At 38.3% G+C, this 20,352-nt stretch overlaps 1 long non-coding RNA gene across 3 annotated transcripts in view; it reads left to right on the plus strand.

Annotated features, from left to right (window-relative positions):
• Nucleotides 1–2,384: 2,384 nt before the first annotated feature.
• LOC116216797 overlaps nt 2,385–20,352 on the plus strand; it is a 71,985-nt gene continuing 54,017 nt past the window's right edge. For all 3 annotated transcript variants that reach the window (XR_004160275.1, XR_004160273.1, XR_004160274.1), the window contains exon 1: nt 2,385–5,482. This is a non-coding gene — a long non-coding RNA (uncharacterized LOC116216797). The remainder of the gene's footprint in view (nt 5,483–20,352) is intronic.

The raw sequence follows: 20,352 nt of genomic DNA on the forward strand, positions 1-20,352 counted from the left end.
TAGTCTGCAAAAAAAAAAAAAAAAAGAGATTCTGCTCCCTCTCCTGTTTTCTTTTCTCATTTTCATAGTGTTATTTTCATCTCTTTGAATATCCAATGCAATTTCAAATTAAAAGTTCTTCAACTCAGCAACCTGTAGGCAGCTATTTGTTTGTCCTTATGATAGCACTTAGAATCTTTTATGTCTGAAGTGCCGTGTAATCAACTCAGAAAAGAATGATCCTTTTCCATTTTTTTTTTTTAAGTTTCCAACTTAATAATAGTAATAAAGTAGATATTAAAGAAAATAAACTTAAAAATGAAGCGATTTTAGAGGAAGGAGTCATGTTCCTCCCTCTTGTTTTCCCTTGCCTGTGGAATTATTTTATTTATGGAATCAAATCAGCAAAAATAACCTATCCAAGGTAAGCAATGAGAGAATACTGCAAAAAAAATATTATTTTTAGATAGTGAATGCCTCAGTCTTGTTTGTCTTGCTTTCACTAAGTACAATCTGACCAAGAAAGGAGTAATTCAGATCTCTCCAAATCAGCAGTTTTAGTAACGAACTGTTTTTCCATTCTGTCCTGTATCCCCTGATTTTGCTGCCAAATTGCTCATACCAGGAAATTATAAACGGTTTTGAAAGAAAGACTATTTGATAAATCACTGTTCTGCGGCAGGATGTTCTTGCTAGTCTTCAAATGCCATATTTGAAATGTGCAAATGAATGATCAATCCCACCAATGTCACTGGGAAGCCTTCATACAACACAAGGAAATCTAAGCGTTCTGCAGTCATCACTACAATGGATGAACATTCATCTAAGCTTTCTCTCATCACCTAACGGTCACACAGCTTCTTTAGAGGAAGCTGAGCAATACATTCGAGGGTCTTGCAGAGCACTTCCCGTGTTGCTGTCTGCCTACAGTCACTGCAGATTTTGCCATTCTTTAATCTCTTCTTTGGAAAGCGAATTGTCTAAGGATAAAGCAGTGTGGCATTTCCTAGGAAATTTCCAACAACCATGGAAACACAGTTAATCCCTCAGTGTTAAGGGATTCCTTCTGCACAACTTGTCCATTCATTTGCAACAGGAGGCATCTTTTTCTTCTCCTGGTGCTGACTGCCATTAGTTTTCACTTCTGTGTTTGATTCTCTTTCCTGTGTTGTTTTTCCTATTTTCATTCTGCATACTTATATTCATGCATATCTTAGAACTATCTAGAAAATGACTGATCTTTGGTAAGAATGTAAAGCGGTACATAGACAGAAAGGAAATGCTTTATTAATTCTGTTCATTATTAAAATGTATGGCAAGTAGAAGTGTTTGCTCTGCTTGGACCTGTATGTCTGCACTATTCGTCTCTGCTTCCTTCTTGATTAGTCTGTTTTCAGCGTTGCATCTATTTGCATATTCAATAAATCACAGATTAATGGTTTGGGGCTAATAGAGAACACTGGAGAATCTTCCTTTTTTTTTTTTTTGTACCCAGGAGTTTAGAATCCCCCAGTGAGTGGGAGAACCTATCCCTCTGTTTCAAAATGGTATTCCCTTACCAACAGATGATCACCATAAAGTCCTTTGTAACAAATGTTACTGAAATCATTTTCGGTTTTATCTAGTGACCAATTCTGACCTCAAACAAAAAAAAAACTTCCAGCTTTTCTTAAGAGAAATATGTACTTGCTGCAATAAAATTTACATCAGCACTAGTATAAATAGAAAGAGAAAGTAGGTGAAGTGCACTAAGTACTTGCTCAATTCAATGCAGAGATACATAAATAAATATATTACATAAAGGCTGTCTCCAATTCTGATTTAATTTTTTCTCTCAAATACATCCAAAAATAACTGTTAGTGCTAAAATAATTCAAAAATGTGCACTGCGCTCAGAAGCTTCTACTCAGACTATAAAATGTAAGACCCTGAGTAAAAAGAGATGAGCTCAACAAGAAGAAGGCTATTAGAGCCTATAAACTCCAAGCAGCAGCAGGGAGAAAACACAGTTTCCTCAGTACCATTTCCCTGCTTCCTCACTCTTCCTTACTTTTTAAGACACCAATGGTTTGGTAGCAAAAGAATTCAAGATCTTTCTGGAAGAAGTAAATCCTGGCTGTGTCCTCTTTTGTTTAATCACGTGTATTTCTACTTTCATTTCTCTTGAAGCCACTCTTTGTTAACAATTTGAAGGGTGATGGACAACAGGCAGGGAAGACAATGTCCTTCAAGGACTGGATGTGATACCAATCCAAGCATTTAACTGCTTCTCAACAAGTAATACTACTGAATTCGTGAAAGCACTTCAGAAATGAACTGATAACTTCCTCATGATTTGGTGGATTGTTACTCAGGTTTTAGTCTTGTTTATTTTTCTTCTTAACATTACAGCACACACACACACACACAAAAAAAAAAATCAGGGCAAAGTGGAGTTGCACAGAGCAGCAATTATTTTATCTGCATGAAGTCTTTATCCTTGTTCAGACTGAATGGTCCTTTGCTTTTATTACTGAAGTAAAAGATTTCCATTTAGCATTAGAAAGCTCGAAGTACCATGACTGAGAGCAGCCTTAGTATGTTAATTGAGATGCTACAAAGCAGCATGGAAAAACTGCATGTAGCAGTTATCTTTGTTGGGACTGTTCGTAGCTTGCCAGAGACTCAGATACTCCTTCAGGGGAGAGGTACAGATACGCAGTGGCACGAGACAATGATGTCCCAATGCCTATCCTCCTTCTCCTGAAATGTCCTTCAGATAGGCTAATCACTTTAGGTATGCTGAGGGAAATTACAGCATTGAAGGTGTGCAGCTGGAATGTAAAGGGACTCTGAGGTTGAAAAGAATCTTGATGTTCGTTTTCTCTCCACTTAGACTATTTCCATTTGAAAGACGTAGAAGTTAGTGAGGGATGGTCTATACCATTTAGAACATTACAGTCCTCTAAGTCATGGTTCTTAGCTCTTACTTTCGATTTAAGAAGTAATTTGGAATAGTTAAACCACGTTCTTTTCTTCCTTAAGGTCAGTGTGAGAATCCAACCAATGCTTTCTCCACTGTTTTAATATATCTGTCAGTGCGCCTATTAAAATATTATCAAAACAGGCTTGTTTTTCCACCTTATTACCCTGTCTCTCAAATAAGGAGGATGGAAACCTGTTTTCAAGGAATTTGCAGCCAAATTCAAGTCTTGTCTGCTATCTCTTGTGTCCCATCGGGAGCAAAGATAGGCAGACCTTTGAGACCGTGCTGTGCATTGATTCTTGCTCACTTTTTCTCAAACCCTTTCTTAAAAGGCAGACATGGATTGCAATTGAAATAATGTAATGTATCACAGAAATATCATAGAAACATAGAATGAGTTAGGTTGGAAGGGACTTCAAAGACTATTTAGATCCAGTTTTACCCACAAGCTCACAATTCCATCTTTTCTCAGAGGCAGCTCTTCCAAGTAACGATCTATCCACTTAAGGTAGGGGGCAATGCTCCCTCTCTTCTCTGCTTATTTCTTCTATAAAGCTTGTACCCCTCAATTGCAGTGTTTGTGTGATATGTCCCACCAGGTTTCCATGATAGCAATTGCGGCATAGTTTTCAAATTGCACCGTGGCTTCCATCTCCTGCTTAGTTCCCATTCGTCCTGCATTAGTGTATATGTTTAACATGCTAGTTTCATGGAGGTTTGCCTCCTTTATATGTTTTATGAGAAGTTCCGTTAGCTATCAATACTATTTTATATGCAGCTAGTATTGCCTACTAAATCATGTCTCTAAATACTATGCCTACTCTTTCCTTAAAGATCTCCAGGTCTGCAATACTCTCAACAGGGTGTCAACTCCTTGTCCACAAAGTACCCCTTAAGCAACAAAAATGTTCTTGGGCTGGAAAAAGCAAAAGATCAGGATGCCCCCTGGTCCTCACCTATAACAACTCAATGTTATTATTCCCATACGGAGCCACCCTACTGCCCTTTCTTCCTTGCTTATTCCTCCTAAAGAGTTTATAGCCCTCTACTGCAGCACTTCAGTCATGAGAATGATCCACCATGTTTTGGTGATGGCAAATAAGTTACAGCTCTCCTGTCAGACCATGGCTTCGAGATTCTCCTGTTCGTTGCCTGTGTTGCACGTAATGGTACAGATGCACTACATCCTGGGCTGTTAGTCTCCCATTTGACCCTTAAGTGTTGCTTCTAGGCTCATCTACAGTGAGCATGATTTTATCCCCTTCCTACTTCAAACCGAATTCAAAGCCCTGTCAAGCAGTCCCAACAACACCTGGGCCAGAATCCTTTTTCCCTTTTCACCTAGGTGGACTTAATCTGCTGCCAGCAGGCCTGGTGCTGAATAAACTGCCTCATGATCAGGAAAAAAAAACAAAAAAAACAAACTCTCCAATGACAATATCCTCTTAACCACTAGTTGGTCAAGTGGGTCTTCTTACTTTCTCAGTGTCTTTCCCTGCTCCAGAAGGTGGAGGAAAACACTGTCTGAACTCCCACTCCATAAACTAACCACTCCAGTACCCTCAAGTCCCTCTTGATAGCCCTCAGGCTTCTCCCCGCAGCCTCATTGGGGCCTACCTGAAATACAAGGAGCAGAGGGCCTTGTCTTGTAAAAGCAGGAATGGATAGTACTCGACTTGCTTTCCCAGGGATGGTAATCTTCTCTTGGTATATCAAATGAAGGTTACCAGCAGGTGGAAAACCACCCTAGAGAGATTATCTGGATGGCAAATGAATGCTTCAGTGCCCCTCTGTGCGGAGAGCTGGTCCTTGGTTGGACCAGCTTAACATGGCTGTCACCAACACCCTTACCTTTTTCCAGCCCCAGAGCTCTCTGTTGCTTAGGGGGTACTTTGTGGACAAAGAGAGACTCCTACTCTGAGCAAAGATGCAGGTCCAATTTGCGGGCTTCTGTTGTCTGTCTCCTCAGGGCTGGAAGCTTTCTTAGCTTCGTTCACTCCCAGAGAGGTCTGTCTGTATCAGCCCTGGAAGGGAAGGCTGTTCCTCCCAGTTCCGGTTTCCACCTCAGCTGGGGCGTTGCAGCAAGTACTCGCCCTGTTTGTTTCAAGAGAAAAGGTAGGCTGCCTGTCACCTTCCATGCGGGCGAGCCTGCTGTGCTACTGCGCACTCGTTCCCTCTGTAGCAGCTTTTGGACTTGTGCTCCTGGCCCTGCCCGCACCTGCTCAGCTGCTCTCGTTAGCGCTGGGAGCTCGTGGAAGCTCTCTCCTTGCCTTGGGACGCCGCCTCCCCTGCAAAGCGCGGCCGCTCGCGCTGATCGCTTCACAGCGATCGTTACGCGGTTTAAATTTCCCGCTTTTGCTACATGTGGCCGCCATGTGGTCCCTCGGCGGCTCGCAGCGGGCTGGCGGCTCCAGGCACTCTGCTCACCCTAGGGGCTCCTGGATTTCAGGACTTCACCACAAACGCTGCAGTTTCTTCCTCTCCTGCAAGACGAGCCTGCGCCGGAGCTGATCGCCTTAGCGTGTCGATGTTCTTCACGTGAGTGAAATTAGGTGGTGCAAGTTCCAAAATGGTTGCCATGGGAATGGACGGGTTAACCAGCATGTCTGTACTTGTCCATGCAGTCAAACGGGGTTTTTGCAAGCTGTGCCCACGTGGGTGTGAGAGGAGAAGTTGTAGCTGAGCAGTGTATTTAGCAAAGTGCAAAGCACTGACAACACGGAAAAGGTGTGTTGTTTCCCCCACAAAAGTACATCTATGGAAATGGAAGTTGTTTTGTCTTCAGGAGCTTTTTGCAGCCTACCTACATTAATTATAGATGTATTTTTTTTCCTCTTCTATGTCCCTGGTGCACTTAAGTCAATAAGTCTTTCTGTGGCTTGCTATGAAGTCATAAAAGAAATGCATAGCAGGGCAGCGGTAGCTTGTGTGACAAACTCTTTGGTCTCACAGCGCTGTGCCAGCAAAGATGGCTGCAAGCGTTGCTAGAGTTGCCGGGTGCCTCTGAGGTGCCAGGCCTTGGCACTTGCTGTGCATTGCAATTGTCCACTTGGCAAGAAGTTGTAGATGTAAAAATATTCTTTTGCTTTGTTTGAACATGCAGGAGATGTGGGTTGACCCTGAACAAGGAGGCATGCTGTATGCCTGCTTCTTGCCCTGCTAGGACAGCAGGGAGTATTGGAATGGCAGGCACAAAATAAAAGTCACAAGGCAAGAAAAAAAAGAAGAAAAAAAAAAGTCGGTAAATTAAAGGGGAGAGAAAAAGAAGTAAGAATGGGGGAGAAAACTATGCAATGGTAATTGCTCACCATCCATCTCTTTCCACCAAACCAGTGCTTAGCCAATCTTTGAGTAACAGCTACTACGGAAAGACTTTTTCACATTTTGATCCTATATTTTATTATGTGCATGATATTATATGGTGTGGGGCATCTTTTTGGTTAGTTTGGGATAGCTGTCCCTTCCCAGCCTCTTGCCCACCCTCAGCTTTCTAGCTGTGGGGCAGAGTGAGAAATGGAAGGAGGTCATGATGCTGGAGAAGGGCTCTGGGGAGACCTTATTGCTCTCTATAACTATCTGAAGGGAGGCTGTAGTGAGCTGGGGATAGATCTCTTCTGTAGTGTAACTAGTGATAGCACTAGAGGGAAAGTCCTCAAATTGCACCAAGGGAGATTCAGGTTAGATATTAAGAAATACTATTTCTCCAAAAGAGTCGTCGGGTGCTGGAACAGGCTGCATAGGGAGGTGGTGGAGACACCAACCCTGGAGATCTTCAAGGATCATGTAGGCATTGTGTTCAGGAATATGGTTTAGTGAGAACTATTGGTGATAGGTGGGTGGTTGGACTGGGTGACCTTGTAGGTCTTTTCCAAGCTTGATGATTCAATGATTCTATGTGTGTATGGCTCAGCAATACCTAAAATCCTGCTGAGTTATCAACAACGGTTACAGCTGAAATGCTGATTCATGACCTGATTGAACACCTGATGGAAAGGCAAGGCCAACTCAGGGGAGCTCAGGTGTAACTAATGTTCCAGCATCCACCCCCTCCCAGACCTTATTTAAGGGTTGGCAGTGGAATTTAGTGTTTTGTTGGAGATTTTTGTCTACGTGAGGTTTTCCAAAGGTAAATAACTTTATTCCTTTGTTTTTGTATCCATGGTTGCTGTGTTTGGGCTTATCCTTGCTGTAGCCTGGGGCTCTGCTACCCTGATGTTATTTGCTGTGTTTTCTATCTCTTTATAATGTTACACTTTTTCAGACACAAACACAAAATGTACTGTTATGTAAGCTGTTAGAAAGAAAACTAACTCAATTCTAGCTAGACACGTAGTAGGAAGACAACAAAAATGTGTGTGGCTTGTTTGAACTTAGTAATGGCTGGTAGATTTAAATCTCACCAGTTTAGTATCTGCCCCATAGTAAGGATTTACGTTTTCTGAGAAACCTGGTGGCTGGGGGTAGGTTCTTTGCTCTTGTTTTTTGAGGAAGAGGAATTAATGTTTTCCCCAAGACATGTTTAGTTGATTTTTGCCAGTTGCCACAACCATACTGCTGTTGCTACCAAGCGTGATTCTTTGTGTGCTTTGTTGAACTGATACAGCTGTTGAAATCGTAGACTTATATAATGGCCTCTGTTGAAAAGGACCTCAGAGATCATCTAGTTCTGTGAAAATGATTTTTCACAGTATAGTTGCAATAAAACTTCTCTAACACAGTATATGTTATGAGTTAATCTGAGGAAAACCTAGAAATACTGCTGACAGTTTTAAGTATGCATCTTAACCCTTTTGATATTGAAATATCCTTTACATTATTTTAAACAAGCAGTTTTCTGCCTTTGATTGACACTTTGCACTTTCCTTGGGCACTTAATCTTTCTCTAAAACCTGGGTGTGCTGCAAACTGTGCTGAGCAGGAAAAAATCTATTTGGCAAACCACTAGAACTGGAGTGATAGAGGAAATAAATAAATCTTTCTGTGATGAACTGTTGTGCATCCAGGACAGTTGCTGTTCAAGGCTCTGCATAGGTTACCTGCATTGCAGATCAGCAGTGCAGACAAGGTCCTTTCTGTTCTGTGGTCATGTAGTGGTGACCAGCATGGTTTCTCTTGGCTGTCCCAAGGAAGTGGAAAAATTGAATTTATGACTTTGGTGGTTTGCAGAGAAACGTTTACATGTTTGGGAAATAATTTTGTTGCCAAGTACAGTGTTATCTTGTAAATCACTTCCAGGTGACAGTAAACTTTTTTTCCCCTTTGTTTTCCAGCATGCATTTTCAATCAGTGTGTGTATAAGTGAATTGCAATGTGATTTCATCAGAGGCGCCTCTAGCATGCTCCACTGTGGAGGCACTGCTACATCCTGACATTTCTGGATCACTTTTGAGGATGAAAATAGAAACTCCTTAGGATGTGGCAGACCTTCTATCTGTGAGGTGAATGTAGACAAAAGATAGGCAGTCTCCTGGTGTAAGGAAAAAGCACTGGAAGACCTGGATTTGTCAGATTGGTCTGTTCTTTCCAAGGCACAGCCCTGTGGAGGAATGCTCTTGTCTGGGCATTTGTGATTGGGCTTGTAGCTAGTGGCTTTTGTCTCACTGCATGATTCTTTCTACTGCAGTGTCAACCAGGGACATATATACGCATGTATATTAGTTACATACTTAAGAAAATGTAAGCCAATCATCTCAATCCACAGTCACCTCCCCTATTCCACTGTCCCTCAGCATTAGCCAATTCCTCTTGGCTCCTGTGAGGCTCCTGTACAAGTAATAGAGGAAGAGCTACCCTGATGGTTTAGATAAAGCCTTTTAGGTGCTTTCTTGAAATAATTGAAATGTATCTACTATGTTTCATTGCAAATGCTGTTGGAATCAAGGCTGCTTCATCAGAGCTTTTGGTGTTTGGTGGTGTTTGCGTAAGAGCTACAGTTCCCTTGTGGTCTTGTAATGAGAGTCGGTATTTGATGACTGGTAGGAATCTCTTGTGCTTTGAAGCCTTCCTTTTATACGTAATAAAATGCCCATTAAAAAAACAAACTCATTTTCACTTTTAATGTAATCAGAATGACTGTATCTTGAGTTAGGAGCGTGCATTGTATAAAATTTGAATGCTCACTTTGCTTTATCCTAGCTATGCCTATGTCTTCCCTGGCATTATTATTGACTGATACAACGGTGGTATCAGAGTTTGTCCCTTTGTCCAAGTGAACTGTTTTGAAGCACAACAATGAAATGTCATGGCCACAAGATGGCCTTCAGAACTGCCAGAAAATTAATTTCATTTGAAAAGTGAACATCTGTGTACAATTAATGTTTTTTTTTTAAAAAAAGATAATATATAATCGAACAATATCCCATTGGAAATATTGGTAGTGTTTTGCTTACCTCAGACTGTTGAAGACCTTCCAAAAGGTCAGCTTTTTTTTTCTACCTTTTATGTAAACGACCACCCTATCCATGATCAGCAGTACTGAGTTGTTGCACAAATGGTTTTGGATAGGACTGTCTGGACTGTAAAGTGCTAGTTTTCCTGAGTAAATTCTTCTGAAATGGGCCAACCGAGATGAGAACTGAAGTTGTCTAAATAAAGGCCTGATGCAGATTTATTCATTTGAAAAATGTTTTTCTTTAATAATTCCAAAAAATAGACAGAGTCAGATGCAATTTAATATGTACCAGGTTTCAACCTACCATCTATATGCAGTACCATCTTTGACGCCTGCTTCTGTATGCAGCTCTGATCTGTGCTCGCTCCTGCAATGCCTCTTGCTCCGCTGTGGGTCAAGTGGCACAAGTAGAGAGATGTCAACCACCCCACTTCAAAATTGAGCTTTTTGCTTTTCCAAGAGTTCTAGTACTGTGATGATATCTGAAATCAGCATGCTATAAATCTTTCAGAGGTACAAAGGCAATGCTAACATAACTAAAACGAATTAAACTTCTATTCAGTGCAGATCTTATGGTTTTTGCTATCTGACTTTAAAACTTATGTACTTCGTAGTTGATCTACGAAGTAGATCTAGTTATCTAAATGACATAATTCATTTCTGACTTAAAAAAAAAAAAAAAAGATTTTTTTCCACATTATGTTTTTTGATAGTACATTTCTTCTGAATAAAACTGCTTGTATAACTTTTTCTCTTGAGCGAACTAATGCTGACTCATTTTAAGACGTGGTAAAGATTAAATTTTAAAACTGTTAGTTCAATTTTGTGAATTAAGTCCTTCACTCATGTTCAAGTAGCATTTATATGAAGCAGGTAGTCTAAGGACATTAGTCAGGCCTTTTAAAATAAATACTGTGAAATGAAGGTATTATAGCATCAAATTAACCTTTAACTGCAAAAATGAATTCATTAATTCTGATAGCTTCATTGTGGTATGCGTTACATACTATGAGCATAAATAGTGTTAATTCATCTTCAGCATGCGTTCATTTTGACAGGAATAATAGGGAATATGTGACCACATATCATTGCGCATAAACAGCTGTGAGTTCCCATTACACATTTAATTCTCTAAAATTACTTTGATCAGCTGTTTGAGGAAATGCAGCGTGAATTCTTCTGCTGTCATTAATCACAGGATATAATATGTATGTTTTAACTGTGAACTGAGATATACAGAAATATTTCAGTGAATCTTACATATTTAAGTTCTATGTTTTGGTTGGCTAGCTTCAGAGTTTTCTTTGTGGACATCACCGATATAGGGACACTTTCTAGAGAAAGATGAATCTGTATGGCTCATTCATTTTGCTCTTCCATTTTCTGAAGAACTGGTCATCAGAATGCTTTGTAATGCTGTTCGGGGTACTCTGGGATGTGAGGATTTCATAGTAGCATACTATAAAAACATTTATAGGAAGGATTTTATTTGGTGTGGTTATCAGCCAAGTATTCCTTGTCTTCTGCAGACAATGAGAAGTGACTTTTACAGTTGCTAACATAAACAAAAGCTTGTTATTAAGGCCTACTTTAAAAGTACTGGCATTTCGTGGTCACTTCTTACATGCTAGAATTCTAATTTCAGGTGTTAGCCAAGCAGAAATCTTGTTTTTGAGCAGCAACAAAATTCTTTGAGGACTCTAACTTTGATTTACGAAATTCCATGGTAATGAGTAGCATTATCAAAACGCAACACATGGAAGTTCGGTGAATCCTGTTTAGTTTCTGTTAGTTGTCTAGTTCACCATTTTACTCTGAATTGCATAATTGTATCTCAGTCCATCCTATTTATGATATTCAAGAAAAACTTACTAGTAGGTTTAGAAAGATAGTGAAATATGTACAGCAGACTGTATTATAAAGGAAGCTGCTTCAGCAACACTGAAGTATACAGCTGTGATGAGAAGTCCTTAAGCTACACTATTATCCCTGTTCTAAAGCAAACATAATCTAATTCTTTAAATCTTCAGTCGCTTTTATTCATGTGGTATTTTCTTGCACGTTCTCTAACAACTGTAGGATACGGTAATGCAGTCACTTCCATTCATAGTTGAGTAACGCCTAAGTGAAATGTGAGTATTGCCCTCACACAAAGTACGCTTTTAGTTAATCACTGATCGTTTGTAGAATTCAACTCTTGCCAAATTGAACATATGGTTTGTTTCATGTTGTGTGACCCTAGTTTTGAAATAAACCATAGACTAGAATTCCAGGTGTCCTAAAACCTCATAATAAAGCCCTAATAAAGTTACCTCGTGCATCAGGGCTTCGCTTCTATGGTACCGTAGTTCTAAGGAATCGTAATTATTGGTGTTGAGTGAAGCGAAGTATTAGCACTGGTCTATCTAAAATTCTTTCATTTATGCTCTGCAGGCCTGTTGGCATGAATAGGATGAATTGAGGTAGGCTGGATGTTTTCGGCTTTGATTTTTGTCCCTTACGTTGCCCATTGTGGCAAACGCTCATCTTCCATTTCTAATTAGTTTTGTGCCCAAATGCCATTTCAGGGTGCAAAATTTATGTATATGAAATCCCCAGATCAGGAGAGTACTTGATGTGTTGTCCAAGTACAAGAACAGTAACTGGAAATCTTTGCTATGTTGGGCTCGGCTGGGCTGGGTTTCAGACATGCTGAGAACGTAACATCTCCTAGATAATGAAATCAAAAACTGGCCAGAAATTCCATAGGTCATGCTGCTTCTAAGCCTGGTGTGTCCAACCTGCAGCCTAGCATAGCTTGCAGTGCAGCTTGCCCCATGTGATCGTGGCAGTGACTTTTCCGATGAGTGGCCCAAATAATTAGGAGGCATTACTTTCAGAGCAACTTTTACAGATACAGCCCTGTATCATTCCTTTCATTGTGGCCCAGGCAAGCCAAAAGATTGGACACCCCTGGTCTAAACGGTAGAGTAAGCCTAAAGATAGGAACTTGTCTCCGACTTTTCAAATTGCTATTTGTTCTTATATGCTTTGTCTACAACATCGCTTTCAGCTTTCAGAATCTTTGATAAAAGCTCAACTCTTACAATTGCACTGCACTGAATCTCTTATGTGATCCATCTGATAAGGGTGAAGAACACAAAACCTTTTTTATACACGCGTGACTGTGAACTCTATGAACTGAAAGGGCTGCAGCTTTTTTGAAACTTGCTTCCAGGTAAAGTTTTGCCAAACCATGATTATAGCTGATATTCTAAAATCTTAATTTTTATTATTGTTATAAATTTTTTTATTTTTTTATGTTATTACTTAGTTGAGATAGAAGATGAGCTTAAGAATGAGTGTCCATGTAGTCTGTAGAGAGTGTGCAGTACAGAAAAGGGCAACTGTATTATATTAGGGAATACCATATCAGATGAATTTCTATCAGAAGATAATCTCTGGTTTCCATCCTTAGGGCAGATGAGCATGGTTTTTCACTGGTATTCCGTGTCTAAATTGCAGAAGGCAGGTACTGTGATCAGAGCTAACACCGAGGTCTTAGTAAAGAAGCAGCAAGTCATGTGGGATGTTTTTCCTTCTTCACTGAACGTATACTGCCTTTTGACTGGCAAAATCATTGAGATAAAGCTAACGAAAGGTGACTTAGGGATTGTGTAATAGAGTCGACAACCTCCTTTTATTTGCAACTCATAATCTGTGTAGTGTGGTATATAGGAATAGAGTAAAACCAAAGTACTTTATTATGAATTTCTTCTCTCTATTTGCTTTTCATCCCGTTTAATGTCTTATGATAAACTCCTGCTTTATCCTCACATCCTTAAAATAAATTAGTGCTAATAGAGTTCTTAACTATTACAATTTTTTGAACCCAAGGTGTGATAACAGGAATCTGAATCAGTAATTTGTTTCAAGTTCTTTGTTTCTTAAATATCTGAATCAAGTTAATGCTAAAATGTAAACAATTGTATGGTGTAATTCCAGTATATTTATCCCCTATATTGTACATGGAGTTCAAATTTAACCCACTAAAATTGGTGAGAAATTTATTGCTGAACTATAAAATTGGACAGTGAGGAAATCACGGTCAGGAATTCTGCAAAAATATTTTTCGTTTCTAATCTTGTTATTATTATTCTCAGTCTGTATCAGAGTAAGCCTGATGCTATTTTAAACAATGTAAAAACAGTAAAATATTTAATCGTTTGTATTTCCAGAGTAGTAACGTGAATTAAATACTAACAATGAAAATTTTAAAAGACTAAAATTCTGAAAGGGGAAGGTTATGTATGTACCTTTTATTCTCAAAACATTAAGCATGGAAAAATTGCACAGGTAGGGAAAGGAGGAGTTGATGGCACATAATTCACAATTATGCAGATGTTCTGTGACTGATCTGTCCTCTGGTTCAATGTCAAAATGCAATGCTCATTTAAATCACAAACAGTAGCGTAGTCACATACAGGATAGTCAGAAGATCAGACTGAAGGAGTGCTTCTGTGTTAAGTGTGTGATGAAGAATGTGTTAACAATGTGGTTGCAGTTTTCACGCCTCTTGTGACTCTAGAAACCATATCAAGAGTCATAGCTATGACAGACGTGTGCCAGTCACTGTTATCCCCTTTTTGAAGCCTGTGACTGATGATTAATGTATGCAGTTGCTTAACCAAGTCCTAGTAGTCGAAGTACTAGGCAGCACAGTCCAATGCAGAAATAATTGACTTAATCCTTGATGGCGATATCATTTTTACTTCAGAATAATTTCTATTCATTAGTAGTGCTGACATACAAAAAACAAAAACAACAACAAAAAAATCCACCAGAGGGTAAGTGGTAGTAGTGTTTTATTTGTGAATATTTGTAACTACGGTCATGCTTTCTAGCTGAAAACCTATGACTGACCAGCTGAAAAAAATATTAATAGTTGCTTAGTCCTATTAAATACTGTAAAGTAGTACATAGTATCATTAGGAAAGAAAAAAATGTACTATGCGTATCTGTAGAATAGATTGAAGTGATAAGTAATTCCTGTGAAAAAGATAATTTTGCAATTGGTACCACTATTACCAGAAAGATAACATCAAATATGGAACAAAAGCAGCAGCTGCATTTTATGTTTTTAAATTAGGACGTACCAGAAAGCTAATGGGAGTGATATGTCAACTACTGAGTTCCAAGTAATGCAAATACTTCTTGAGATGTAGAGAAAGAGTCACTGTTTCAAGAAATAAACACAAATAACATGAAGAAAGGAAAGAGCAGAAGAACGAGAACACATCCCAGTAATGCAGGGTCAACATGGGGAAGAACAGGTATCTCTGTGTTATTATTCGATGTAAATTTTTTGTAATGTAGTAATTTGCTGTTGGCTTTCGGAGAGGTCATTGTTCTGCAGAGATTGTGATGGGAAGAGAATTGAGAATTTGGAATTGTTGTTTTCTTACAAGATATGTTCAAGTGTCTAAGATTGCTATTAATGGCTTTGTAGAATTCTGCCAAGTAATGAAAATTATTTTTGGTTTTCACCCATCATCCAAGGAAAAGTTTACACTGTTTCCACGTAAGCATATATGATAATAATAGAAGGCTAAAAACTATGAGGATAGGCATATGTAATATGGAAAGTGAGAAAAGATTTTAATAAGTGACAAGAGAAAACAAATGTGAATTGTTTAACACTGAAAAACAGTTAATTGTTCTATTATTGTACATAATGATACTTTCTCTTATGATTGGATATTTGGGTAGCACAAGTTAAGAGAAGTTGATTGACTTCATTATAATGAGGGTCACGTAGAATAACAAGTTATCTGCCAAATACCATGCAGCTCAGTGACTCGCTGTTTCTTCATCTTCCTCAATACAAAATGAAATGCTTGCTTCCCTATGTGCTTTGCTCTTCTGAGTTAATTAACTAAATATGTTGTGGTCGTTTAGTCAACAAGCAGATATCCTGTTATTATTTAATTAGTCATATGCTGAAACATCAGTAAAAAATGAAGATTCTGTAAACTAACAAGCTCTTTGTTTTTGTTTTTTTTTTTTTAAACAACCTCAATTTCTACCACCAGTCCAAATCTATAGCAGATTGCTTCCGTGAACAGTTTTGTAAGATTTTTTTCATGGTTGGATCTTGACCATGTTCCTTATCAGAAGTTCTGAAATTTGTTTAGAGCTTTTATTTAGATGTTCAACAAATAAAGCCATACAAATTCTTTCATACGCTTTTGTTTTTATGAAGTATTTTCCTGTTGTCAGTTTTGGATGGTCTGCGAAGACAGAGGTTTTCATTTAAAAATAAATAAATAAATAAATTTAGGAGTTTTTCAGGCTTTTTCAAAGCATTTCTCTGGCATTAGTGGTTCATATTCCTCCTGTGTTTACCTATTGCGTTCTGGTTTTAATCTTTTTGTGTTTTTAGCTAATGTGACTCCCTAATTGCATGGGCATTCGTGTTCTTGTACTTTGCTTTGTCCCATTTCTGTTGCTCAACCTATTGTTGAGATAACAAGTTCCATGGGATGATTTGCTGCATATTAGCTGCTGATGTTCTCAACTTTAAGTCATTGAGTTCCATAATATACTTGGTGTTAATGGTGTAAAAACATGCCCCTTAACTAACTTTTTAGGAGGACCTTTTTTCATCTTAGGTGGTATTAGTTGCTACATCCTGTTTAGCCTAAGTTTCTTAAATATTTTTATATATGAACTCTGAGCCACCTATCAGTGTACTATGTGTTGCGATACTTAACACTTCACTTGAGTCTAGAAATAGTAGCTCTGTATATTTTTCCTTTCTTTGGAATACGACTTGTCTCTTTAAAGATACTACTTAGCATGATGCAATCCATGTGAGCTCTTTGAGATCTACCTCATTTTCCAGTCCTGTCAGTGTTCACAAATAATCTTTTAAGAGTCTGTTCTGAATCTTGCCTACTGCTGAGGTCAGTCTAACAGGGCTCTAGGTGTCTGTTAATCACTTATCCATTCCAAATTCGCATATCTAAATTTTCAAATCTAGAATGTTCTTGTTGCATGTCTGGGGGAGAAACTATGAAAACATCAATCATGCTGTTTTAAAAATAAAAATAAAGCCACCTTTTTTGGCACTTCCCATCAAGTAAGCTTTGGAAAATGAGGGGTTTTTTTTTCACCTTCTTTTAATACTAGCTTTTGTCTTTTGTTTGCATCGAGTATTTGGTTCTCTGGTACTGCCCATAACATCCTAAATTAAGTTGCAGCACTGTTAGTTGATGCTTCAACTTTCTATAAATCTGGTTAGTCCAACTCTTCCTAGCAGAATATGCACTTCAGTTACCAGAAAGAATAAGCATGTGTTTCCAGAGATGAAGTACATTCTAGAGAAGTAGACTATGATAGTTTATGTAATGGTCTTCTTTCTCAAATTAACTGTGAAAATAGTACAAGGAAGATGTGTATAATATATGTGCTAAATGCACGAATAGACTATCTGAGAAAACTATAGAAATCACAGAATCACAGAATTGTAGGGGTTGGAAGGGACGTCTAGAGATCATCGAGACCAACCCCCCTCGCCAAAGCAGGTCCTACACCAGGTCGCACAGGTAGGCGTCCAGGCGAGACGTGAATATCTCCAGAGAAGGAGATTCCACAACCTCCCTGGGCAGCCTGTTCCAGTGCTCCGTCACCCTCACCGTGAAGAAGTTCTTACGCACATTCGTGCGAAACTTCCTATGCTGCAGCTTATGTCCGCTTTCCCTCGTCCTGTCTCCACGTACCACTGAAGTAGCTGAAAGAGCTGTAAGAAAACTGTCAGCTTAAGTTTGTTTTTTCTAAAGTTAGCTTGTGTTTTTGTGGCCATTGAGTTCTTGAAGCCACCACAATATTTGTTGTAATCAAATCTCTAACCTTTAAGGATGATTTCACTTACTAGGACTAGGGTTCCTTGATATTTTGTGACATGAGATTATCTGTGTAAAGCCGAAATGTTTTGTTAGGTAATAAGATATAACGCCATGGAGCAGTGGAAGATTTTGTTTTGGTTTCCTTTCTGTACTTTCCTGAGATAGTAATTAAATGGATGTTGTGATTCAGTGGAGATTGTTGAGCTCTGCTTGTTGGGTTTGCTGTGTCGAGAAAAGCATGAAGACAAAAATGTCCTTATGTTCTGACCTTGTGAAATACAGACCAACAAGTTTGGTGTCTTAGTGTGTTTGGATATTACTTTTCTTTTGTTCAACAATTGCTTTATATAAGTGAACACTTTTCTATCCCGTTTTGGAAGTTTAGCTTTACTGGAGAAAATGTGCAGTGGTTTTCTTGTGGGCTATGGCTAGATATAGTAACGTAACGATAAACAGTGCCTCATTACTCGCTTTCTGGTTACAGAGACTTTTGTTTACTGATACTTCCTTTAAAAAGAAGGAGCAGTGTTTCTTTCTAGTGTATATTAAAAAAAAAAAAAACAACTTCTGTGGCTTCAATAGTGCAATTGATGAGGTTGTAGCTTTTGTTTTATGCAAGTTAGAATAATCCAGAGGAGGAATACAGGATCCTTCTCCATGTAGCTAGATAGCTCTGTGTAGAAATATCTAGGACAGTTATGGATGACTCATTGATTGGTGGAGGATTAGCTGTCATAAACTGTAGCATCTTAAATCCCCTTGCAGATGATCCTATTTGGATTTTGGTTATGCTATAAGTTAGCTCATTAGCTTCACAGAACTAATGGAGTCTTTCCTGAACATCTCCACATAAGCAAGCCCAGATGTTCTTAGAAAAGATCATGAGAAAATTCTTATAAAAGACCATGAGAATTTGTTTACAGTCCCTGATGTGTCTGACAGTACTTTGGAGGAGTCATCCACTGCCTGTCCTAACCACAATCTTAATACACAATCTAAGATGAAAATGTCTGTTTGACTTTTCACAGATGTAGCATAACCTCCCAGGGACCTTAATGACATGTTAATCAACAGTAATAGGAAGCTTGGGCAAAAAGTGATGTATTACTTATTAAAACAGAATTGCATGCCATTAAAAAGTAAAAGTAGATGCTGAAATGGAGATAATTTTCTAAAACTAAGGTGGACATATGGTTTTTTTTGCAACATGTGGAACTGATGTTTTAAAGCTGAAGCAAAGATGAGACTTGAATTTCAAAGCCTTGTGTATATAATCTTTCATCTCAAAAAGGACTTTGTTTTTTTTTTAATATAACGACGGGAATTTGAGAGTGGTATAATTGCAGAGCAATTGGTGTTCCTTCTAGTTGGAAGAAAAAGAATTATGAAGCAGCGAGCATGAGAAGGTGCACTAGGTGAATTGTAGTTGACAGATGTTGTCACATTTCATTCTTTTTTCACAACTCTTTCCTCACTGTGGGGGGGAACTGAAGCATAGCATGGAGGTTTTGTTGTCCTTAGGTGAGAGGCACTTGATCTGTCAAGGCCTCAGAAGGCACACTGAGTAGGGATGAGAAATGCTGATGTGTATATATAGTGAAGACTTTTTAAAACATTAACCAGAAAATAATTTTGAGCCTTCCATATTAATCAAATATCTGCATATTTTTTTCTTCCCCAATGTATTTTACTGCTTGGAGTCCTGAGTACGTAAGTTATTGAGTTTTGCTCCCACTAGGAGAGGTAGGGAGGTGATATAAAGGAATATATCCTTCAAATTCTTCCAGCACAGTATGAAGGCTTTTTGTCTTTTAATACCCTGGTAAGTCTAGGACCACTGAATTCTGCAAAACTGATCAACAGTGAACGGCCTTTTCTATCAAATTCTAATTTCTTTTGGATGAGTGCTGAGGTAACATCCTCAAATGGCTGAACGTAGCTGCTACAAAGTCATCGCTTAAAAGTGTTTTCTACTTCAATATCACCTCTGTTTTTAATCTGCATTTCATGACTCCTCTTTTTATCATTTGTGTGGATGTACTTAGTGTTTTCAGTTCGCAGTCCTAATGTATTTCCAAAATGCATTTAGCTGAAATAGGAGACTAATGACAAATAACTGCATTAAAACCAGCATTTCTTCAGAGTTTCTGGAAGCAGTGTATAGGAATTCCTAAATATTTTTGCTTTAAACAAAAAAAATGTTTCCATAATGTTTTTGTGGTGTGTGTTGTTTTTTTTTTTTTTAGACATTGCACTAATTGAAACATGGTATCTCTTAGGGGCGTAGTGATTAGTGAAAAGGTAGTAGTGGCACTGTTTATCACTTGGTGCTATCATCTACTGAAGCGGATGGATGGGGTGCTGTTTACAGGGTAATGTGAAAATTGAAGTGGATTTAAGTATGGAATTTATATTAGAGCGTTCATTTTTCATCTTCCTTTCTCAACTCCAGAATTAGTAAATTCACACTTCATATGTCAGCACTGTTTTTGAAGAAGCCATGTTTATCACATGTTATTTCTTTGGAAATTTTCAAGGATTTGTAGAGTTGAATGTAGAGTTCATCAGACAACATTCACATTGCTTATTTCTAGTATTGAAACATTGTTACATGAGAAGCTACAAGCGTACGATTGTTTCTTTTAGTTTCTTTTCAATAGCTGTAAAATTATAGGATCTAAAAGTCTACACAAATTCTGACTGATGACATTTTCAAGTTATCATTGGATAGATTTTAGACAACACTGCATATGCTGGATGCTGCCTATCATGTCATAAAATAAATCTGTTTGTTCTATTTAGTCACTAGTAATAACAGAGGTACAGTAAATGTCATATCTCTGATAATCAAAAATATGAGCTAGATGCTGATTAAAATCTGAAGTGCATGCCCCTGATTTAAAATGTGAGAAAAATCTTATGTCATTTTAAGGTAAATAATTGGCAAGGGTTTGCATAACCAGCACGTGCTTATATGTAACATCTCCCAGAAAAATAATAATAATTGTAATGAATGTACTTACTTATCTTTAAGCAGTACGAACTAAAAATGGTTGCCAGAATATATGCTATTTAAAATTTGTCTTAGGGAGACAAAGGTAATCTATGGGCAAAGGGAATAAAACATGAAA

Source organism: Meleagris gallopavo, chromosome 7, assembly GCF_000146605.3.
Source record: "Meleagris gallopavo isolate NT-WF06-2002-E0010 breed Aviagen turkey brand Nicholas breeding stock chromosome 7, Turkey_5.1, whole genome shotgun sequence".
Lineage (NCBI taxonomy): Eukaryota > Metazoa > Chordata > Aves > Galliformes > Phasianidae > Meleagris > Meleagris gallopavo.